The following is a 19,809-nucleotide window of genomic DNA, read 5'->3' on the forward strand; positions in this document are numbered from 1 at the left end:
CACAGATGAGAAGCGTCAGGATGTGTCCATACATGCATGCATCGGGTGCTGTCCCCACAATTCAGACGGATACATGTTGATGTACACCCTTCTACAGGAACATAGTCTGTATGGGTGGTGTGTTGACGTGTGTATTCAACCATGTCAGGAAGGTGTATGTGTTGAGTCTCCTCCTCCTATGCACCATGAGGGATAGCAGGCTCTCCACCTGGTGTAGGCATACACCAATGGTGCAGTGCACAACCCTTTGCACCAACACTGGCATCTTTTGGCAGGTGATGAAATCCCCACCTCCATCACTGCTCCAGAGCATACCACAGCATCAGCTGCCAGGGCAGTACTACCTGAGGGCATGGGTAGTACAAGCGCAGCAGAGGCAGTGCTGCCAGGTTGTGTCCTGATGTGCTGGCCATTGGTGCTGGAGTCAATGTAGAGGAGGAATACTAATCTACTAGGCCTGACCTACCTTACTGTGCTGAGAAGAATTTAATGATTTTGTACAGATGGATGACATGGAGACATTTTGACGACACATAATAGAAAATAAAAAAAGTGGGATAAGGGTTGGGGGTGAGAGAAAAAAAAAAAGATAAAATTAGTACCATCATATGTGACATACAATGCATTAACACAATTATATAACTATTTTATCTGAAGTATTACATTTAAGTATACATCCTAACAAAATACACACTATATCTACGATTGCTGAAAGTAATCCTTGAAATGTGTGTATATTGCACACGCGTGTTTCAATTATACAGATTAAAGTTAACAGCAGGGCATTTATGCCACTTGTATACAGTTTAATTTATGTAATATTATTAAAGAAATGCAGTATTGTATAGTTGTTACTCATGTTATTTGAGCCCACAATCTCTGATTACAGTCATATACTTGACTCCTAAAGTTTGTTTGTGCTACAGGCTAATGCATGCATACCTGCTTTTACAGTTAGGATATGCATACTCAATTTGATACACCTGTATAAAAAACACTTTTAATGCTAAAATAATACTTTTCTTTTGCTACATACATACCACTTACTTCTCTCAGTCTTTCCATTTGATCAGCATGAGCCCGTCTATTGAACTCTTTTTCTGCATTAGCTGTGAAAAGAACAGAAATAAAAAATATAAATGAACAGAAGAGCATTATGCATACCAGCCTTGCCTATATTTAACTTTGTATGTATTACAAATACTCTTTATTATCATACTTACACAGCTGGGGGATGTCAGCAGTTTGAAATGCATTCATTCACTGGTTGAGGGTACCCCTTTTCACCTCTGTACCTCATTAAAATGGTGTCTATACTGCTCTCCAGTGCTTGGGATGCCAGTAGCATTGGATACAGCCTGAGCCAAACTACTCCAAGCCTCAGACTTGTACTTGGAGCCAGAATAGTCCCTCAGCAGAAGCCATTGGCTGTGGTGCTTTACCAAGAGGCCAATACATATCCTAGACTTCTGGACACCCCACCTCTGTGCCCTAAACTGGACAGCTTCCCCTCTAACTCCAGACATGTCTAACAACTGAACTACAGCAATGGCAACTAATGCTTTCCTACAAATTCTTGTTATTGCATTTACTGGTAGTGCACAAACCCCAGCAACAATACTAGCCACATTTGCATGATGTTACGTGGACAGCAGCAGTACCACACAGGGAGGAAAGAAATATATCAAACTGGGAGGTTAAACTGAAACTTGACCTTAATTTGAGAGGTGTTTGCTGTTGTAGCTTGGAAATACATATTGAAAATTGGAAGGTACCTCTTGGTTGAGTTAAGTTTGCAGACATGCACTGGGGGCATAAATGTCATGACCTGACACATTTGTTTTTGGCTTTATGCACTGGTAAAATTGATTTTTAAAGTGAGGGATTCAAACCTAGGCATAAGGGATAAAACATTTTCTTCAGCAGCTGTGGCTTTTCATCTTTTCCACAGGTGAAGTGCTGCTCAGACATAGTCATGAATGATTCCTAAATACAGCTGACAGTTTGATGTGTTACACATGTATGTGTGTGACCAGCAAGGTTATTGTATAGAGATCTATTTGTGTATGTGCCTTATTTAGTAGTGAAGGCCATCCAAGTCCAGAAAGCAGAATTATACTTACAGAAATATAGTAAACAATATACCCTCAGTCATACATCTGAAAACACAATAAGGGTGTCTTAGCCCTCATACACATAATTCATATGAGCTCCACTATCTAAAGTGTTATAAGTGAGAGTGAACATAATGGGAAAGGGAACAACAGTAAAATAACATTTGTATATTTTTCAGTTCATTGCTATAAACTGCACTGTAATAACATTGAAAATAGGTTGCACTCTCAGTACTAGAACCCATGACCATCTGTATTCCAGCCCTACAGTTACACCTGCTGACACATGACTAGTTACATGATGGTTGCATAATTTCCTACTCATTCTTAACTTCTCTGTGTTAACCACCATGCAATGCCGCTTAGCGTGTTTGTGTGGTGCCCAACAGAATTAGTTGAATGTATCCTTTTTCAGTGGTTGACTGTTTGCATCCTGTCTGCAGGTGTTTGATGGTTGCAGGTGTTGGGGAACCTTGCTAACTACTGTGCAACACTGCTAAGTAGCATTGCACGATGGAAAGCATAAATTGCAACAATGTATATTTTTTGACACTTAACACTTTTACAGATGGCCTGTCTGTGGGTGTTCTGTCTGCTTCCTGTGTGGGCCACTAGTCTGGGTTTGCACACTGCTAAGCGTCGGTCAGATGGGATAAGCACACCCAAACTTGACATTTATTTTCTCTGTTTCCCTTGTTTGGCAAAGCTGCACACCACAGAAACATTGGCCAAAAAAAAAAAAAGATAAGGGAAAAGTAGTTGAAATGAGGAAAAGCAATCTGTGAAATAAACCACTAGTAATCCTTACAAAACACCCAGTCCGGCACACTGGTCTCAGTAAAGGCAAGGTTATTACACCAAATAATAATCAAATAAAAAATGTAATACATCTGTAAACACACTAGATTAAGCACTTTCATTCCGCACAGGGAACTTCATCAGAATACTGTGATAAAGGCAACACTCATCTAAATAATATCAATTAACAATTTGATAAAGTATTCTGATGAAGTTCCCTGTGCGACAGTATTCTGATGAAGTTCCCTGTGTGGAATGAAAGCACTTAATCTAGTGTGTTTACAGTTGTATTAAATTTATTATTTGATTATTATTTGGTGTGATAACTTGCCTTTATTGGGACCAATGTGATGGACTGGGTGTTTTCTGTGGATTACTAGTGATTCACTTTTGTGCACTCACTTCTTTTCCACCATTTTACTTGGTTAATCTGTGAAATAAACACTACAATATGTTTGTTAGTACACATTAAATATTGCTACATAGATCTGGATTTTAAACTCTCACTCCAGCAAACCTTCAGAATCCAGTGAACCTTCAGAATACATTAAGGGTGTCTTATCCCTTTTTGCCACACAAACAGCTTTACAGCAGAGAACTGACATCTTTCTGCATACAGCCAGCTGTAACTTCATCCACAGTACTAAGAAACCACATAGTTATTTGTACATGTATTAATTTTGTATGTAGTGCACTGAGTGATCACATACCTATTTACAGTATGACTATTGCAAAAATGCAGCTCTGTCTTACTTCTCTGTGTTTGTTGTTCATTCTTGCCTTATCTGACCAGCAATCAAAAAAAAATGCATTCTGTAAGGCATTCTATATCATTGCCCTTAAAATGTGTTAGGATATTAAATGGTAATAATATGCAGTTGTCAACAAATGAAGAGGAGGTTGGATGCTAATGAATAGAACCTGGGAATTGTGTGCCACATACCTACATTTCCAATGTTGATAAAATTACTTCTGTATACTTTGTAAGTCTAACCTGACCCACCCACTGGAAGCAGGGCAGTCTGCATTGCTGTTGTGTTTTCCTTCTCACTACCAGTAGTCATTCACAGTTGTAATCCATTAGCAATAAACACTGAGGAGAATGCCAGCCTGCAATATTTTTACATGTTCTACACAGAGCCACGTCTTCAGGATTCAGCAATTCTAATGAGCTCACACCTCATTTGCATATTCATTGTGCTCACAGCCCTGAATCTGCATTATAAAAAGTCAATCTGTATAGCTAGGCAACCTGAAGTTGAAGAGACTTGCTTATGTGGAGAGCACAGAAGATGCTTTTACTTTGGGATATATCTGCACAGAAACCTACTAAACTTCAGCTATATATTGCAGATGCTGAAATGTCATTAAGAAAAATCAGTTTCATATTGGTATATATATATATATATATATATATAGATATATTTTGTGTATGTGTGTGTGTGTATATATATATACACACACACACACACACATATATATATATATATATATATATATATATATATATATATATATTAGTAAGCAAATGCTTCTGTTATCTGTATGCATTACTTAGAAGTTTACTGATGGCATGGGTATGTTTGCATTTCACAAGTATACATGATTTGCAATAGCTTAAAATGGAATGTTCTGTGTTAAATCTGTACACATTTTCAGGGACAGTTTATTTGATAGCAGTTTTAGCATTTCACTAATAGTTTGTTAGCAAAGTGTATCATTTGCCTTTCCTTTTTGGAGTGGGGGAGTAAAGCTGCAGTTCTGTTTTGGCACCAACAAGGATATGTTGCTATAGTTACTCTCCCTTGATTTGCATCCAGCCTTGCTTTGTGTGTGGATGTAATATGTTACAGCCACACAATTCCTGTGGTTCCTATTTCAAATATCTAGACAGTTTTATGTTTCTCCAGTGGGTGATAGTGAAATGTTACCTTTTCTATTTTATCTTGGAACAATAATTGTTTAGTCATGTGATACTTATGTGTACTATCCTTCTGTTGTATTTTAGGCCACCTAGGACTCCACACAGGTGTCTCAAGCCATGAAAACCTCTCATCAGTGACCCTGAGAATCAGGTCATTGTGGAAGCTTTTCTGCGACATGGTGTCTTCTACTTGAGAGGGGATGTGGAACTATGTTAGGCAGAATGCAAATTTGACAGCAGAGAGTTGCAGATGTAAATGCAGTAGGCATCCACAACAGGACATATGATCAGGTGCACCAGAACGCTACTGACGTGATGTCATTTGCACAGAGGAGAGCAGCTGCAGTGACCATGATCAGGTGGGTATGGGGGGGTGGGGAGCTGCTACACAGCCACAACTAACAGCAAATGAAGAGTGCCTTTCCACTGGTAGGGATCTAGACAGCTCACTGGAAAGTGCAGAACAGCATGTCCTTGACATTGGTACTACTGTTTTAGGGACAGCAAGTATTTCCCAGGATGAGCTTCCAGGTAGGCTTATGTATCACAGTTGATAAATACTCTAGTATAGTAAAATATTTACAGCAATATGTTAGTTTGTTTAACAAGAAATTGTTTGGGGGGGGGTTGTAGATTGCTGCAGTTAACAACACATTCTGATTGATTACACTTGGGCTTAGGTTGGACTTGTCATCCAAGTTCCTGTTGAAAGTATAGTTAAAGGACATATAAAGGGGAAAAATCAACCCCTGTGTTACTGTTAATTGTGATGATGTTGTCCTTGCCTTTTGCTTAACGTCTTCCAGGAATATCCAGCATATGGAGCATACAATCATCAGCACATGATAAGCCAGACATTTTTATGTCAGTACTGATGAGCAGTTCAAAGAAATATTTAGTTTGTGATGTTGCTGTCAGAATTGTTGTGCGCATTGCTGTACTGTCTGTAATAATGGCACCACTGTTAGTTTGTTAGCATATATTGGACTATAGTACTGTAGATATTATTTTTTTTTCTGTGTTTGTTGCTTATTATAAAAGGTGATCCTGACAGTAGAAGTGTGGTACTTCTACCACCTGATGTTAGAGTATCAGCAGACTCTTATGATGATGGTGGCCAGACAGAGGCACAGTCTGGGGAGGCAGAGGTTGAATCTGACACTGAGGTTAACATTTAGACATCTCATGTAATTCCATCAGACACAGCCACAAGGCCTTTGCCTACCCATTGCAGTGAGGCATCAGATATTGGACAGTGGAACGTTAGACACTCGATCAGGGAAGTTTGGTTACTGCGGCTTCAGTGCCTGTTGACTTTATTCTTAGCCAAAAGTGTGGTCAAGGTGCGACACAGGAGTTTTGTTAGGGGTACTCAGGGGAGGCCTGTTGTCCATCCTTCATCTGATATAGGTGTTTCTTCCCATGCCACTCAACATATGTTTCGGGTCATTGTGGAGGCAAAGGCACATTCCCATAGGTCCTCCAGAGAAATGCTTAGGGTTGTAGAAGTGGCACAGGTTGACATGCGTGACTGCCTCTACCGTGTTGATAATTCAATGGATTCAATGAATGACATGTTGGAATGAGCAGTGTCTGTGATGGGACGTCTTCTAGTAGGGGAATGGCATCCTTGTGGACAGAAGTCTGCCACATCATCTGCTGTTAGCCAGTGTGGCTATGCCCAATCATGCTACCATAGTGGCAGTACTTCCACTACTCCATCAGTGGTTGAGCTGTCCACACCCAGACATGTCATGCCATGGGGGTCATGGTCCTGGAGAGTTCATCCAGGATACATCAGTCACATTCAGTTAGCAGCACTGCATCTGAATGTGGGCATGGCAGATCCTGTTCTCATGGTCGGGTACAACAAAGATGAACTGCCACCTCCTACCATGCATGACTCACACCTGTTTGACATACCAAGATGTAGAGCTAGCACAGAGCTTGGCTGTGTCCATGCAGACACTCACAAATCAGTTTCACCTGGATGACCTATACAGACACACACAACAGTTACATGGTTCAGCCATGAAGCTTAAAGCTCATTTTGTCTTACTGGTCATTTGTTACTTTATCAAAATGTCTGTCTGCTTCTCTTTCTTACTCACACACACTCACTGACCTTTTGTCTCAGCCTAGGCTTCCTGCCCCCAACACAACACCTGTGCAAGTGATGATAACTGCCATATCCCTGTTTTCTATCCTTTGGATTCAGGGATGCATAACATTTGTGTCTGATGCTCAGGGTGCATACTTGACTTAATGCTTAGTATATCTGCATTTGTGATGTTGAATTGGTAAGTACCTTTGACTTTTATTGGTCTTAGAAAGTTAGACAGTTAATAGCATCAAACATGTTTTCATCGGTATTGTTAATTAACTTTTGAGGGTTGTGAAGTCTGAAACTGAAACATGTCTCATTTCTTTCTAATTTCTCTCATAAGTGATTTTCTGGTACAAATGTGTGGTGCTAAACTGAGGACATTCAGTGACCATCAGTACTTTTTAAGAGGTATGACTATGTGAATCTTTGATGCCTGAGGCCTACTACCTGATAATGGACACATAGGTTCATAGATTCATAGTAGGTACTAGGCTATGGGCCCAAGGGCCTACGTAAACCTAGCCAACAAAGTTCCCTGGGTTATGCCACCCAAGAAAGTTATTTTCTTGTGCCACTGTCAAGCAGAGACACAGAAGTGATCCCCGGGGTGTATTTCCTATTTCCCATGCACTCATCAAGATTTTTCTTGAAGAGTGCTAATGAAGAACTTTGCTTGACATAGATGGGTAGCCTATTCCAGAGTATGGGAAGTCTCTGGGACAGGAATCTATCCCTCCAGCATGTCCTGTTTATTGTAATAAATAATATAAGTAATATAAGTATATATAATATAATAATATAATATATAATTATATAATATAAGCTATAATATAAGTATATAAGTATAATATAAGCTATATACGTCACATAAGTCTCTGCTGACACGTTAATGTCTTTTCCGTACAAATCACCCACCTTTTACTTGCTTACACTATTGTTACGCAATGCACTCCAGATTCAACACTTACCTTGTAAATTCAGCAGTTGCAACAGTTTTAGTTCAGTGCTGACTCTGTCTGATGTCAGCAATACACAGCCATTACATGGGTAGGTAAAGGTTGTAAGCATTGTCTGGCATCAATGTTACTATATGTATGTGAATAGGAGGAAGGCTTTAGTCCCCTAGCTAGTAAGTGAGTGTGCTGCGCATTGCCTCTTAGACAATGTGAAGGCATATTAAGCATGTCTATGTCTGCCTATACCCAGAACAGCTGCTGGCTCCCCCTCTGACTCCTCGCCTGCATGTGGCTGTGGTGACCTTGCCATTGGTTGTGGGATGTGTGCTCCTTCCCCTTATCGATCCTGCTAAAGCTGTTTTCTCAGGATGATGTTGTATTACATGGCACAGACCGTGAATATTTCAGTATGTCTAGGTGGATTATAATGCAGAGCTCTCCCAGATTTATCTGTGTACCAGAACCGTGGCTTCAGCACCCCAGACACATGCTGTATGATATTTCTGGTTTGAGCATGTGCCTCATTATGGCATTCTTCAGCAGGTGTGTGTGCATTTCTGGTGGGTGTCATCAACCACAGTTCCAGTGCATAACCTTTGCCAGGGGTGGTCTGCACCTCTCCCCTCTAGGCTTTTGAATATTAGCTAAAACATTGCTTCCCCCATAGTGCCTTTTTTTAGGCAATGCCATACTGAAAGTACTTCAGATATAACAAATCAAAACCAAGAAAATCTAAAGGTATTACTGCTCAACGCTAGGAGTCTAAACAAAAAAAAACTACTCCCTAGAAGCTCTCCTTACCCTAGAGAATGCTGATATCTGTGTGGTTACTGAGACATGGTTTAAAGCAGCAGAGAGAACACCAACAGTGCTAGGTTATAATGCCTTCCAGATATTTAGGCCAGCTACTTCACAGGCAGGGACTAAAGGTGGAGTTGTCTCTATTTACATCAAAGATTAATATACTTCAAGGCTAGTCAAACATGACAATGCACTTGAGCTGCTGAAATCACCATAGACAACATCCAATACCACTTCCTTGCAAGCTATAGGTTCTCCTCTATGACCCAGGAAACCCATACCATGTATTTAAACTTATTAGAAACACTAACCATCCAACCCAACAACATATTTATAGGTGATTTAATTACCCCACTATTAACTGGGAATCCTATATGACATCAAACGTACATGCACAGAGATTTCTGTATTTTTGTAAGTCAATACACCAATCAGGGGTGCAACCATACTGGATCTGGTCCTCACTAATATGAGAGAGAGCTGAACACCCCCTACTGCAATGTCTTCCCTGGTGAGGTCAGACCACAAAATGATCTCCTTTGAAGTAAAAATAAAACCTGGACCCCCAGCTAAACCTGGAATATTCAGGAACTATTTTTAGTCTAACCTCCTGCTATTAAGTGAGAACCTGGCAAATTGTCAAGCCCCCATAAACCCCGAAAACACTTCTGCCTATGCAGAACTGTTCACAGAAACCCTGTACAAGCATGTTAATAGCTGCATAGAGGCAGATGTACCCAACAGGAAGAAGTACATAACTAATTCAGAAAACAAGCCACCCTGGTGGAATCACAAAATCAGTAGGTTGTATAACAGGAGGAAGAAAATCATGGCAAAAATTTGCAGATGTAGCACCCAGCAGGATAAATGCACTCTCATCAAACTAAAACAAATTAGAGGACAAAAAAAGTCTACCAAAGCCAAGTCTGAGGTCAGTTTGGCCATCCAGGACAAGGGCAATCACAAAGCATTCTTTAGTTATGTCTGCAACTTCAAAGACAATACACAATTGTGTGCAGAGGTCATTGTAAATGGAGCCACTATACTGAGCCAGAAGACATAGCAAACCTCCTGGCTGATAAATTCAGCTCCAACTTTACCCCTCTCTCCCCTCAACCTTCCCTCAGGAAATATCATCAAATAGAACTCCCCCTACTATCACTAGGGAACAGGTCCTTAATGCTCTCTCTAAGACCAAAAACACTACATCAATTGGCCCAGACAATGTACCAGGATGCCCTATAAATAGCATGAAACATGACCTGTCGGGGCCTCTGGAATTAGTATCTAATTGTACCCTCCAAGCAGGTTTCATGCCTCATGAGTGGAGAGAGACAACAGTCATCCCTCTGCACAAAGGTGGGCCATCTACAGACCTGTAAGTCTCACTAGTCATATATATAAAGCCATGGAAAGAATTATCATGGAGATGATCAATAAAGATATAGTAAACCTCCAGACACTGGACCCAACCCAGTTTGGTTTTGTGAAGGGCGGATCATACCTACTCAACCTGATGGACTTCTTTGAGAAGGTCACTAAAGCAATGGATGAAGGCAGAATCATTCACACTGTCTACCTTGACCTGGCCAAGGCATTTGACACAATACCTGACTGAGGCATTGTTTACAAACTCAAGAGGTTAGGTACAGACCTATATGTCACACAGTGGATAGCCAACTGGCTCACAGACAGGACTCAGGAAGTTAGAATTGGGGAGTCCACCTCTACAAAGAGGCCAATCACAAGTGGAGTCCCTAAGGGATCGGTCCTTGGACCACTCCTTTTTGGCATTTATTTCTCTGATGTCAAAGCCAATGTCAGTGGTCTCTGGCTGACTAAATTTGCAGATGATTGCAAATTATGAGCTGTCATTGAATCCCACACTGACACAAATGTTTTCCAGGAGAGGTTGACACAGACAAATAACTGGTGTCAGAGCCATGGACTAAAACTAAATGGCAAGAAATGCAAAATATTATCCTTTGGGAAGTAATCTATCCCTGGTAACTATCATATTGACAACACACCCATTAGAGTTGACCCAGTAGTCAGGAACTTAGGGACACACATAGATAGTAATCTACTCTTTGATCATCATGTGTCTACAGTGGTGAGCAAATCATTCTATGTTGCGCAACTTATGAACAAAGGTATGGCATCTAGGTGCAAGGAAGTCATTGTTCCACCATATTCAGCATTCAACAGACCTATCATTGAGTACAATGCCTCCTTTGGTATGTACCTAACCAGGCTTGTCCAACAGATGGAATGTCAACAATAACAGAATACAGGGTGTAAACAAAATGTCCTATGCAGACTGCGTCAAGGCCCTTTTCTTGTATTCTGTCTCCTACAGACTGTTGGGCAGAGATCTATGCCTGGCATACAGGGCATTTGTAAGACCCCACTCTGATAGATTCCTAGGTGTTTACTAGGCTAATGAACACAAGGGCCTTTTTAAGCCTAACCATGCATCCCAAATCTCTGACAAGTTCTGATACACTGATAAGTGTAACCAGGGGTTTGGGAGATACAACATTTACAAGCTAGGGCCTGGGAGAGGAACCATTTACAGGTTGCCTGTGTCCATTAGAGACATAGCTGCCAAACCAGGGATGGATTTCCTGTTCCCCACCCACTTGTCCAGGTTGCACAATGATGGATCTCCTGCATTTCCACAAAACACGCAAAACTAGAATTACCCATTTTAAAGACTCAAACCTTACCTGTGATATAAATAGAACCTGTCAGAGAGACAGGTATGTATCTCAGAGACTACGCTGCCTCTAGTACAGGCTCCTCATCCATGTGAAGCAGAGTTCCTCCCAAAGCAATTCAAGTGTAGCTTAGACAATTGGATGGAGAACAGGAAGTTCATCCCTGGTTTGGAACCTATGTCTCTAATGGATACAGGCAACCTGTAAATGGTTCATCTCCCAGGCCCCTGCTTGTAAATGGTTCATCTCCCAAGTCCATGCTTACACTTATCAAGGGTACCAGAACTTATCAGAGATTTGGAATGCATGGCTAGGCTTAAAAAGGTCCTTTTGGGCATTAGCCATGTAAACACCTATGAACCTATCAAATAAAAATGTTTTTAAGTAAGAAACAGAATGTGGTGTAATATGATGTGTGAATTTATTGTGTGCAGGTTCTTTTTTTATGCCCCCATTTTTCTTTTCTTACTTTAATTATGCATTTCTTTGTCCTTTACTATGTTATTTTTCTTACATTTATGTTCATTTATTTTTTTACACATTCAAAATCTTTTGGACCGACCCAGGCATGCACCTCCGATTTTAAGGAGTGCTCATCCTCTGCCCATCCAGGAACACCTTTGCAGGGTTGGTGTGGTGGCACTGGTCCTGCTACTACTCTGGCATGTGGCAGCCTGACAAGCTTCAGTAAATGGTAGTTTTGGAATTAGAATGCGGACATGCTGGAAGAGGTAACTGATAGATGAGTTCAGCCAACTGAAGCCTCATTTCAGCATATTCAAGACACACTATCCCAGCCATTGCCAATCACTGCACCACCCCATGCCTCTACCCATTCAACATCAGGGTCCTCCACTAACCTACCATATTTGAAAAAATAGGGGGTTAGATTCCATACCAAAATATGTGCCTCTCTTTCTCCACCATAACCCTCTAGATGTTTTCTTGCTGTGGTCCCCTCTTTGTTGGGTGTCTTCTTTTTCAGTCTTTCCTGCCTCTCCATTTGTATTCTTTAATGAAACCAACATGGTGTCCATATAAGGCTGATATTAAACGTTTTATTTTTTTAAGTATTAATAATAAAGGCTGAGCAGTCCACTGCCTGCCTTAAGTGTTTCAAGTGTGATTGGACATAGCCATGTCCGTCCACAACATCTGAATACATACAAAGTTATATGAAGCCTAGGGCTTTTAAGTAAAACTTCATATTTACTTCGCTAAATTTAAGGTGCTTTACACTTTTGCCCTAAGTTGGCATGTTTTTCAAAACACTTTCACTTTATTTTATTAGCTACGAACTACAGGTCTATTAATACCACCCTAAAGCTCAGCAAGGCTTTAGCTATGCTTTTTGTTTAAAAAAAAAAAAAAAAAGCTTAAAAAAGAATGGAGCATCAGAATATTAGGTTTTAAGATATTTTCATTAAAGTTCAGTGACTGTACTGATCTGAACTGCATTGTGCCAGGTTTTTAAATTAGTGTCAGAAAGAAAGCTGCGTATGGCATAGCTGCATTACAGTAATGCACATTTTATTCTGTTAAGTTATAATAATAGAGAGAAGTTACATGGCAGTTATATGACAGATTCAGGACATTGACGGCTTGTAAAGCGTGTCTTCCATTTGTCTATACCAATGACCAAAAGAAATATTCTCTGCCTGCTTACAAATATAACTGGCATATTTTTACACATGGAAGACTAAAAAACAACTCACAGTTATTATTGTTTTATGCTACACATCTCCTCCTAACAGAACTTACTCACTCATGGGTGACTTACAACTCCCATCCTTCCATTATGTAATTCTTAAATAATATCATGCACCCCAGTGCTGTCTCAGAATATTAGACAAAACACTGCAAATCAAAGTTAAATGCCATGGCAGTTAGTATAGTTGCCTTTGATTACCAATAACATCAGATGGATGTGGGTTCTATCCCATCAGAAGGCCCTTGGATTTATATATTACTACTGACATTGCAGTGCAACATAGCTTCTATCCATCAAATAAGGTACTGTCCAGAGGTCACAGCTGCCAATGGTGGTGGCACTTCAACTGTTTGCTAATGACCCTATACCAGCACTGGATGAGAATAAGGGACTATTCCCTAGTGTCCTATTGAAATGTTCTCTGGTCAGTGTAAATACTATGTCAAGTCTCCAACAAACAAGGTCCATAGATTCAGTCAGTAGGATCTGCCCAGCCAATAGTTAAACAGGGTGCTGCTGAGATACAAACAAGGTGCCAAAAATTCAATAATAAAATATGGAACTGTATGAAGCTGGGATACTTTCTTTGCTGATGAGCATATCATCTCAGATCTCCCCTAAGTTACAGATCAGTTACTGGTATTTACCCAGTCATAAATACATACTTACATACATACATACATGCATATATACATACTTACGTACAAAAATACATGCAATATTTTATATACATTTTCTCATATTAATATATAGTGTTGTTGGCAAATAAAAAAGCACTATAAATGCAGTAAAAATGAATCCATGTACAGCTAGGAACCTTCCTCTGCTGAGTATTACCTGAATAACTTACTGCATCTTATAATGGGAGCTAAATGTAATGTCTGGACAGTTCTGCAGTTGAGCAATTATGAAATGATGTTATTACCTCACCTTTAAACAGTTATGTGTAAGTATATGGTGTGCACGTGTCTGTGTGCGCATATGTGTGTGTGTGTGTGTGTGTGTGTGTGTGTGTGTGTGTGTGTGTGTGTGTGTGTGTGTGTGTGTGTGTGTGTGTGTGTGCGCGCGCGCGCTCATATATGCATGCATATACTACAGGCTCAATGGGATCTACCTAATCAACTAAACCAAAACAAACAAATAGCTAACTATGCTCCCTTTAATGTTCATGTGTAGTACTGCTTCAACATATGTTAGAAGCTGGAAATGCAAAAACAGAAACAAACAATGAAGCTGAATATCACTGGGGCATTTCTCTTGCTGTTGACTATTCAGCATGACAGCTGAAAACATTATATCATGGGAGCTGAATATAACATGCCATGCAGTTCTGCAGGTATAAAATACTACATTTACACTGCAGTTATTGAAAAATTCAAATGTGTCTCTTAAGTTAGGCTAACAATAATAGGGGCTTGTATCATGGTTAAGGTGTTTGCCTGTCAGACACAAAGAGCAAATCTAATTTTCATGTTGGGAAGGCAAATTGTTTAGACTTAAAAAGGCTGACAAGGGCAGCTCACTCAGTACTTTCCTGTGATACACTCTGGCTAGAGGGACCATGTTTTCCTTTTTTCTTGAATTTCTTTCTTTCCTTGCTAACATTTTCTATCTCTTTTAGTTTACCTATTTTTGGTGTTCCGTTTTATAAAATCATTAACTTACCCCAAATCAGGGGTTATTTCCTGGTAAGGTGCATGGCGGTACAAAGAAAGCACTCAGTGCAAGTGCCACCTGCTTTGGAACATATCTGTATATGCTGTTATCAGGGTATGACCCACACATCGTTGTGAGTTAAGCTTGCATGTAGTAACATTTGTTATGATTCTGTAGAGAATCTCATCTGCTGTCATGCTAAATCATAGTGCTCTGTAGTTGCCCTCATATCACCATCATCCTAGTATTACTGATTGTATAGGGGAGCCATGTGCTGAATTTTGTGCAGTTACAGATCTGCATTACGCTTCCAATACGAGAGGATGAAAGTGAATGCACTGAAGATCGGAATCTCTAAAACTACATTCACTGAAAAAAGCTGCCCCAAAACATTTTTTGAATTGTTTTTTGTGGGGGATGGGGAAAGCCCCTATGCACATTCTGATGTAGTGGGCAGGCACCCATTGTCTGCTGAACTTATATATACCAACTTCACTTTTGCACCAACTTGAAGAAGGGGAAATTCTCCCAGAAAGAACACGACTGCTGGAACAACTTGCAGACACTGATTTTCTGTCGATGAACTCTGCTCATTGATGGGTTAAACCTTGGGCTACTGAAGCTCAGTTGTTCAATTTTCATCCACCAGTAGGTTACCCCTGTAGTTCATTGCTTTCTTCCATATTGCAGGACATCACATATTCCATATGAGATGCTTTCATTTCATCAAATAAATGTGTATTTCTATTTTCCTGATATCAAACCACCACATCATATATAAGGTCGAACTCGGACACCATTTTTAATGAAGCCAAGTAGCATAAAAACATTTTCTATTTACTGCGCCGTCTACCTAAATTCTGAATGTTGTGTTATTTACCTATGTAGTTATATTTTTCTTGTAATTAAATAAACATTGCACAGTTGAGTTATGATTATGTACTGTAAATATAAAATAGAAGCTGATGTTCTGAATTGGGATTCTCTACAGAAATACCCAGAAGTAAAAATAAGCAGAGTAGATGGACCACTAACTTTTATTTTTATCTGAAATTGTTTTGAAGAAATTCCCTGATTGAAGTATCAATTTTAACTTTTATTTTCTTTTTACAGCATGCACACATAACCAAGCAATGCCTTGTTTCTTGGTCCCCGCGCTTATATACTACCTTAATATTAAGCAAATTTTAAAATGCCTCAAGTCTGACAAAGCTATGAATGATTGCTAGGACTTGAAAGTAAGCCCTTTAACCTACTATATATTGGTCTAGCTTTGCTATACACATTTCCACAGATTTTTATATTTATGTGTTGATCAGGAAAGTTCACTTTACACAAGTGTTCCTTTTCAGAGCACTGTCTGATTACGTAATTTGCTGTCACAGAGTCTGCAAGTGGACATTTAGGGGAATCAAAGCCACAACTATGGGGAAAAAAAATTAGCAGTTCATAGGCTTAACCCGATAAACAAATTATTTCTGTTATATATGTTCCTTTGTAATTATTATAGTGAAATACCTCTGATACACCATACTAATAACAGAAAGAAAAAATACAACAAGCAAAGGAATAATGTTAGGGAGGTTTATTTTGTCACTATGTATAATGTCCTGACAAAACAATTGTTGATGTGGTTAAGCAATACTGGCCATTATTATTGAAGGACAAAAATTTAGCCAATATATTCTCAGATAAAGTACAAATATTGTATAATAGAGGTAGGAATTTATTGGATATGCTGGTACATAAAGATTATATTCCACCTAATACAATTATGTATGAGTTGGCTATTAATGTAGGCACATATGCATGCAAAAAATGTTATATTTGTAAATATGTAGTTAAAAAGTTTGATGTGGTAAATGGATTGTATTTTTCACCCAATGGAATATGTGACTAATACCGAAAAGGTTATATATTTATTGAAATGTGATTGTGAGTTATATTATGTGGGGGAGACTGCTAGATCTTTAAAAAAAAGAGAATCCAAGAGTATGTTAGGGATATAATTAATGCTAAAATGGATAGCTCCTTAAGAGCACATTTTAAAAATTTTCATGCATCTAATGCTGATGGTTGGAGAGCCACTATTTTGGAACGTGCATTTATTTCTAGGAGAATGTTGTGATATTAAACATAACTTATTATATAAAGAAACACTCTTAATTCTGAAGTATAATACCTTGGAACTAAATGGATTTTATAAAGAGTGTAATTGGAGGTTAATTATTAGATAATTGTTTGTTAAGTGGGTAATGGAATGTATTATTTAAGAATGTGTTTTTTGTATATGTGTTGCTCTTTGAAGGCTTTTGTGTATCCAAAGCACCAAGTTTTTATTAAAACATTGTCCGAGTGTCCATGACATAGTGTGGTTTCATTTTATTATTTTATTTAGATTGTGTTGTTTATGTATGTTTCATAGTTTCATAGTTTCATAGTATAGTACTAGGCTATCTGCCCTGGGGCATTTGTAAGCCTAGCCATAGTGATGTGGCTTTTGCCACCCCATGAAATGGTACAAAAAATGTACAGAATAAATTTATAATACTGTGCCTCTGTCTAGTAGTGATACAATGAAGGTCCCCTTATATAATAGAATTAGTTTACTGTGCCCCTGTCTAGCAGTGACACAGATGTTACCCCTGGGGTAAACTTACGATCTCCCATCCACTCATCAAGATTTCTCTTGAAGAGAGTCAGTGAGGGGCTCTGCCTTATATGAACTGGGATCTTGTTCCAAAGCATGGGAAGCCTCTGGGTTATGAATCTATCCCTCCAGCATGTCCTATTTATACTTGTGTCGAGGTTTAAGTCTTTAGCTCTCGTGGTCCTGATGGACTTGGATTTTTTGAGGTGGAGCATGTCCATCAGATCCTGATTGGACATGGCCTTGTACGTCAGGCAGAGATCACCTCTGAGCAGGTGGTATGCTACTGAATAGAGCTGAAGTTTCTTTAGTCTGGCAGAATAAGACATATGTTGGAGACCCTTGATCCTCTTGGTGAGGTACTTTTGTGGTCTCTCCAGCTGTTGCAAATGCCGGGTGAGGTACATACCAAATGGGGCATTGTACTCAATCATGGGTCTGATGAGGGAGGAATATAGGGGTACAATGACATCCTTGGATCTGGATGTGAATCCCTTCATGATGAGGTGTGCAAGGTAGAATGTTTTTCTAACCACTTTGGCAATGTGGGTATCAAATGAGAGGTCGCTGTCGACTTGGGTCCCTAGGTCTCTGATTACTTTTTCCATACCCATTGGGTTGCTGTCTATGTGATAATTTGTGGGTACTTTGTTTTTCCCAAAGGGGATGACTATACATTTTTTGGCATTAAGTTTAAGGCCGTGACTCCGGCACCAGTTGTCCGTTTCTGTGAGGCTTTTTTGTAGGATGTGTGTGTCTGCTGGTGTATCGACTATGGCGCCTAGTTTGCAGTCATCTGTGAACTTTGTCAGCCACAGCCCTCCTATGTTTGCTTTAACATCTGAGAAATAAATGCCGAACAAGAGGGGTCCCAGGACAGATCCCTGTGGGACACCACTTGTGACTGGCTGTGAGTATAACATTGCTCCAGCGATTTTAACTTTATGGGTTCTGTCCTTTAGCCAGTTTGCAACCCATCTAGTGACATAAGGGTTTACTTTTAAGCTGTTGAGCTTATCTATGATGCCTGAGTGGGGTATTGTGTCGAAGGCCTTAGCCAAGTCCAGGTATGCTGTATGGACTGCTTTGCCCTCGTCAATGGCTCTAGTGACTGTTTTTAAAAAGTCAACCAGGTTTAAAAGGCAGGATCTGCCCTTTACAAAGCCGAACTGGGTGGGGTCAAGTGTCTGTAGGTCCCCTATGTCTCTGTTTATGAGTTCCATAATGATTCTTTCCATAGCTTTGCAGACCAGGCTGGTTAAGCTTATGGGGCGGTAGTTTCCACGGTCTGTAGAGGCACCCCCCTTGTGGAGTTGGACCACTGTTGCTGTACGCCAGTGTTCAGGTACATATCCCGTAGTAAGGCTAAGGTTAAATAGCATTTTTATGTGTGGGTTTAGCTCCTCTTGGAGTTCACGTAACACGCAACCCGGGATACTGTCAGGTCCCATTGATGCTGTGTTTTTTGCTTTGTTTAGGGCGGTTCTCACTTGGACATCTGAGATGACAGGGAGATTACATTCAGCTGGGATAAGTATTTCTTCTTTTGGGGGTGAAGGAGGGGAGTAATTTGCACTGAACCTGTCAGCCAGAATGTTGGCAATATCTGTGGGTTCAGTGTATTTTTTATTGTTGTGAACCAACTCTGAGCATATCTGAGGGTTTCTGCCCAGGTTTTTAACATAGCTGAAGAAGGCTTTGTGGTTATCTTTAGTGTCCTTAGCGATTTTTCTCTCAAAGTTGGCCTTGGATGTTTTTATGAGAGAATGTAGTTTTCTGCTAATGTTGATCAGAGATGTCTTCCCTTCATGGGATTTTGCTCTGACGTGCAGTAGCTTCCTTCTTTGTTATACAATTTGTTTATGGCTGAGGTCCACCAGACAGGACACTTACCTTTGGTGGAGAGGGACTTGGATTTGTTTGGGATTGCATGATCCATGCATTCTTGGAGATGTCCAGAGAAAGCATTTGTGAAGGATTCGGCATTGTGGGATGTGGTATCCACTGGCACAGTGGGCTTAAAGGATACCATCTCCATCTTAAGAAGAGTGAAGACTGCTTTTGAGAAGTTTTTCACTGTGGTCATTTGTGCTGGGGGTGGAGGTGGGATATGTATATCCAGGGTGATTAGTTTGTGGTCAGATCTCACTAGTGAGGGGTATACTTCCGGTGTAGAGCATTTTGTCCCCATGTTTGTGATGATCAGGTCTAGTATATTATCTCCCCTAGTGGGAGAGGTGACTAATTGTTCCAGTGCATTTGAATTTATGAATTCCAGGAACCTTTGGGCCAGGGTATTAGGGCTAGAATAATGTACCCAATCTATGTTTGGGTAGTTGAAGTCTCCCATTATGATGGTATTTTGTGATACA

Source organism: Protopterus annectens, chromosome 1.part0, assembly GCF_019279795.1.
Source record: "Protopterus annectens isolate FY-2018-M chromosome 1.part0, PAN1.0, whole genome shotgun sequence".
NCBI classification, from domain to species: Eukaryota; Metazoa; Chordata; order Ceratodontiformes; family Protopteridae; genus Protopterus; species Protopterus annectens.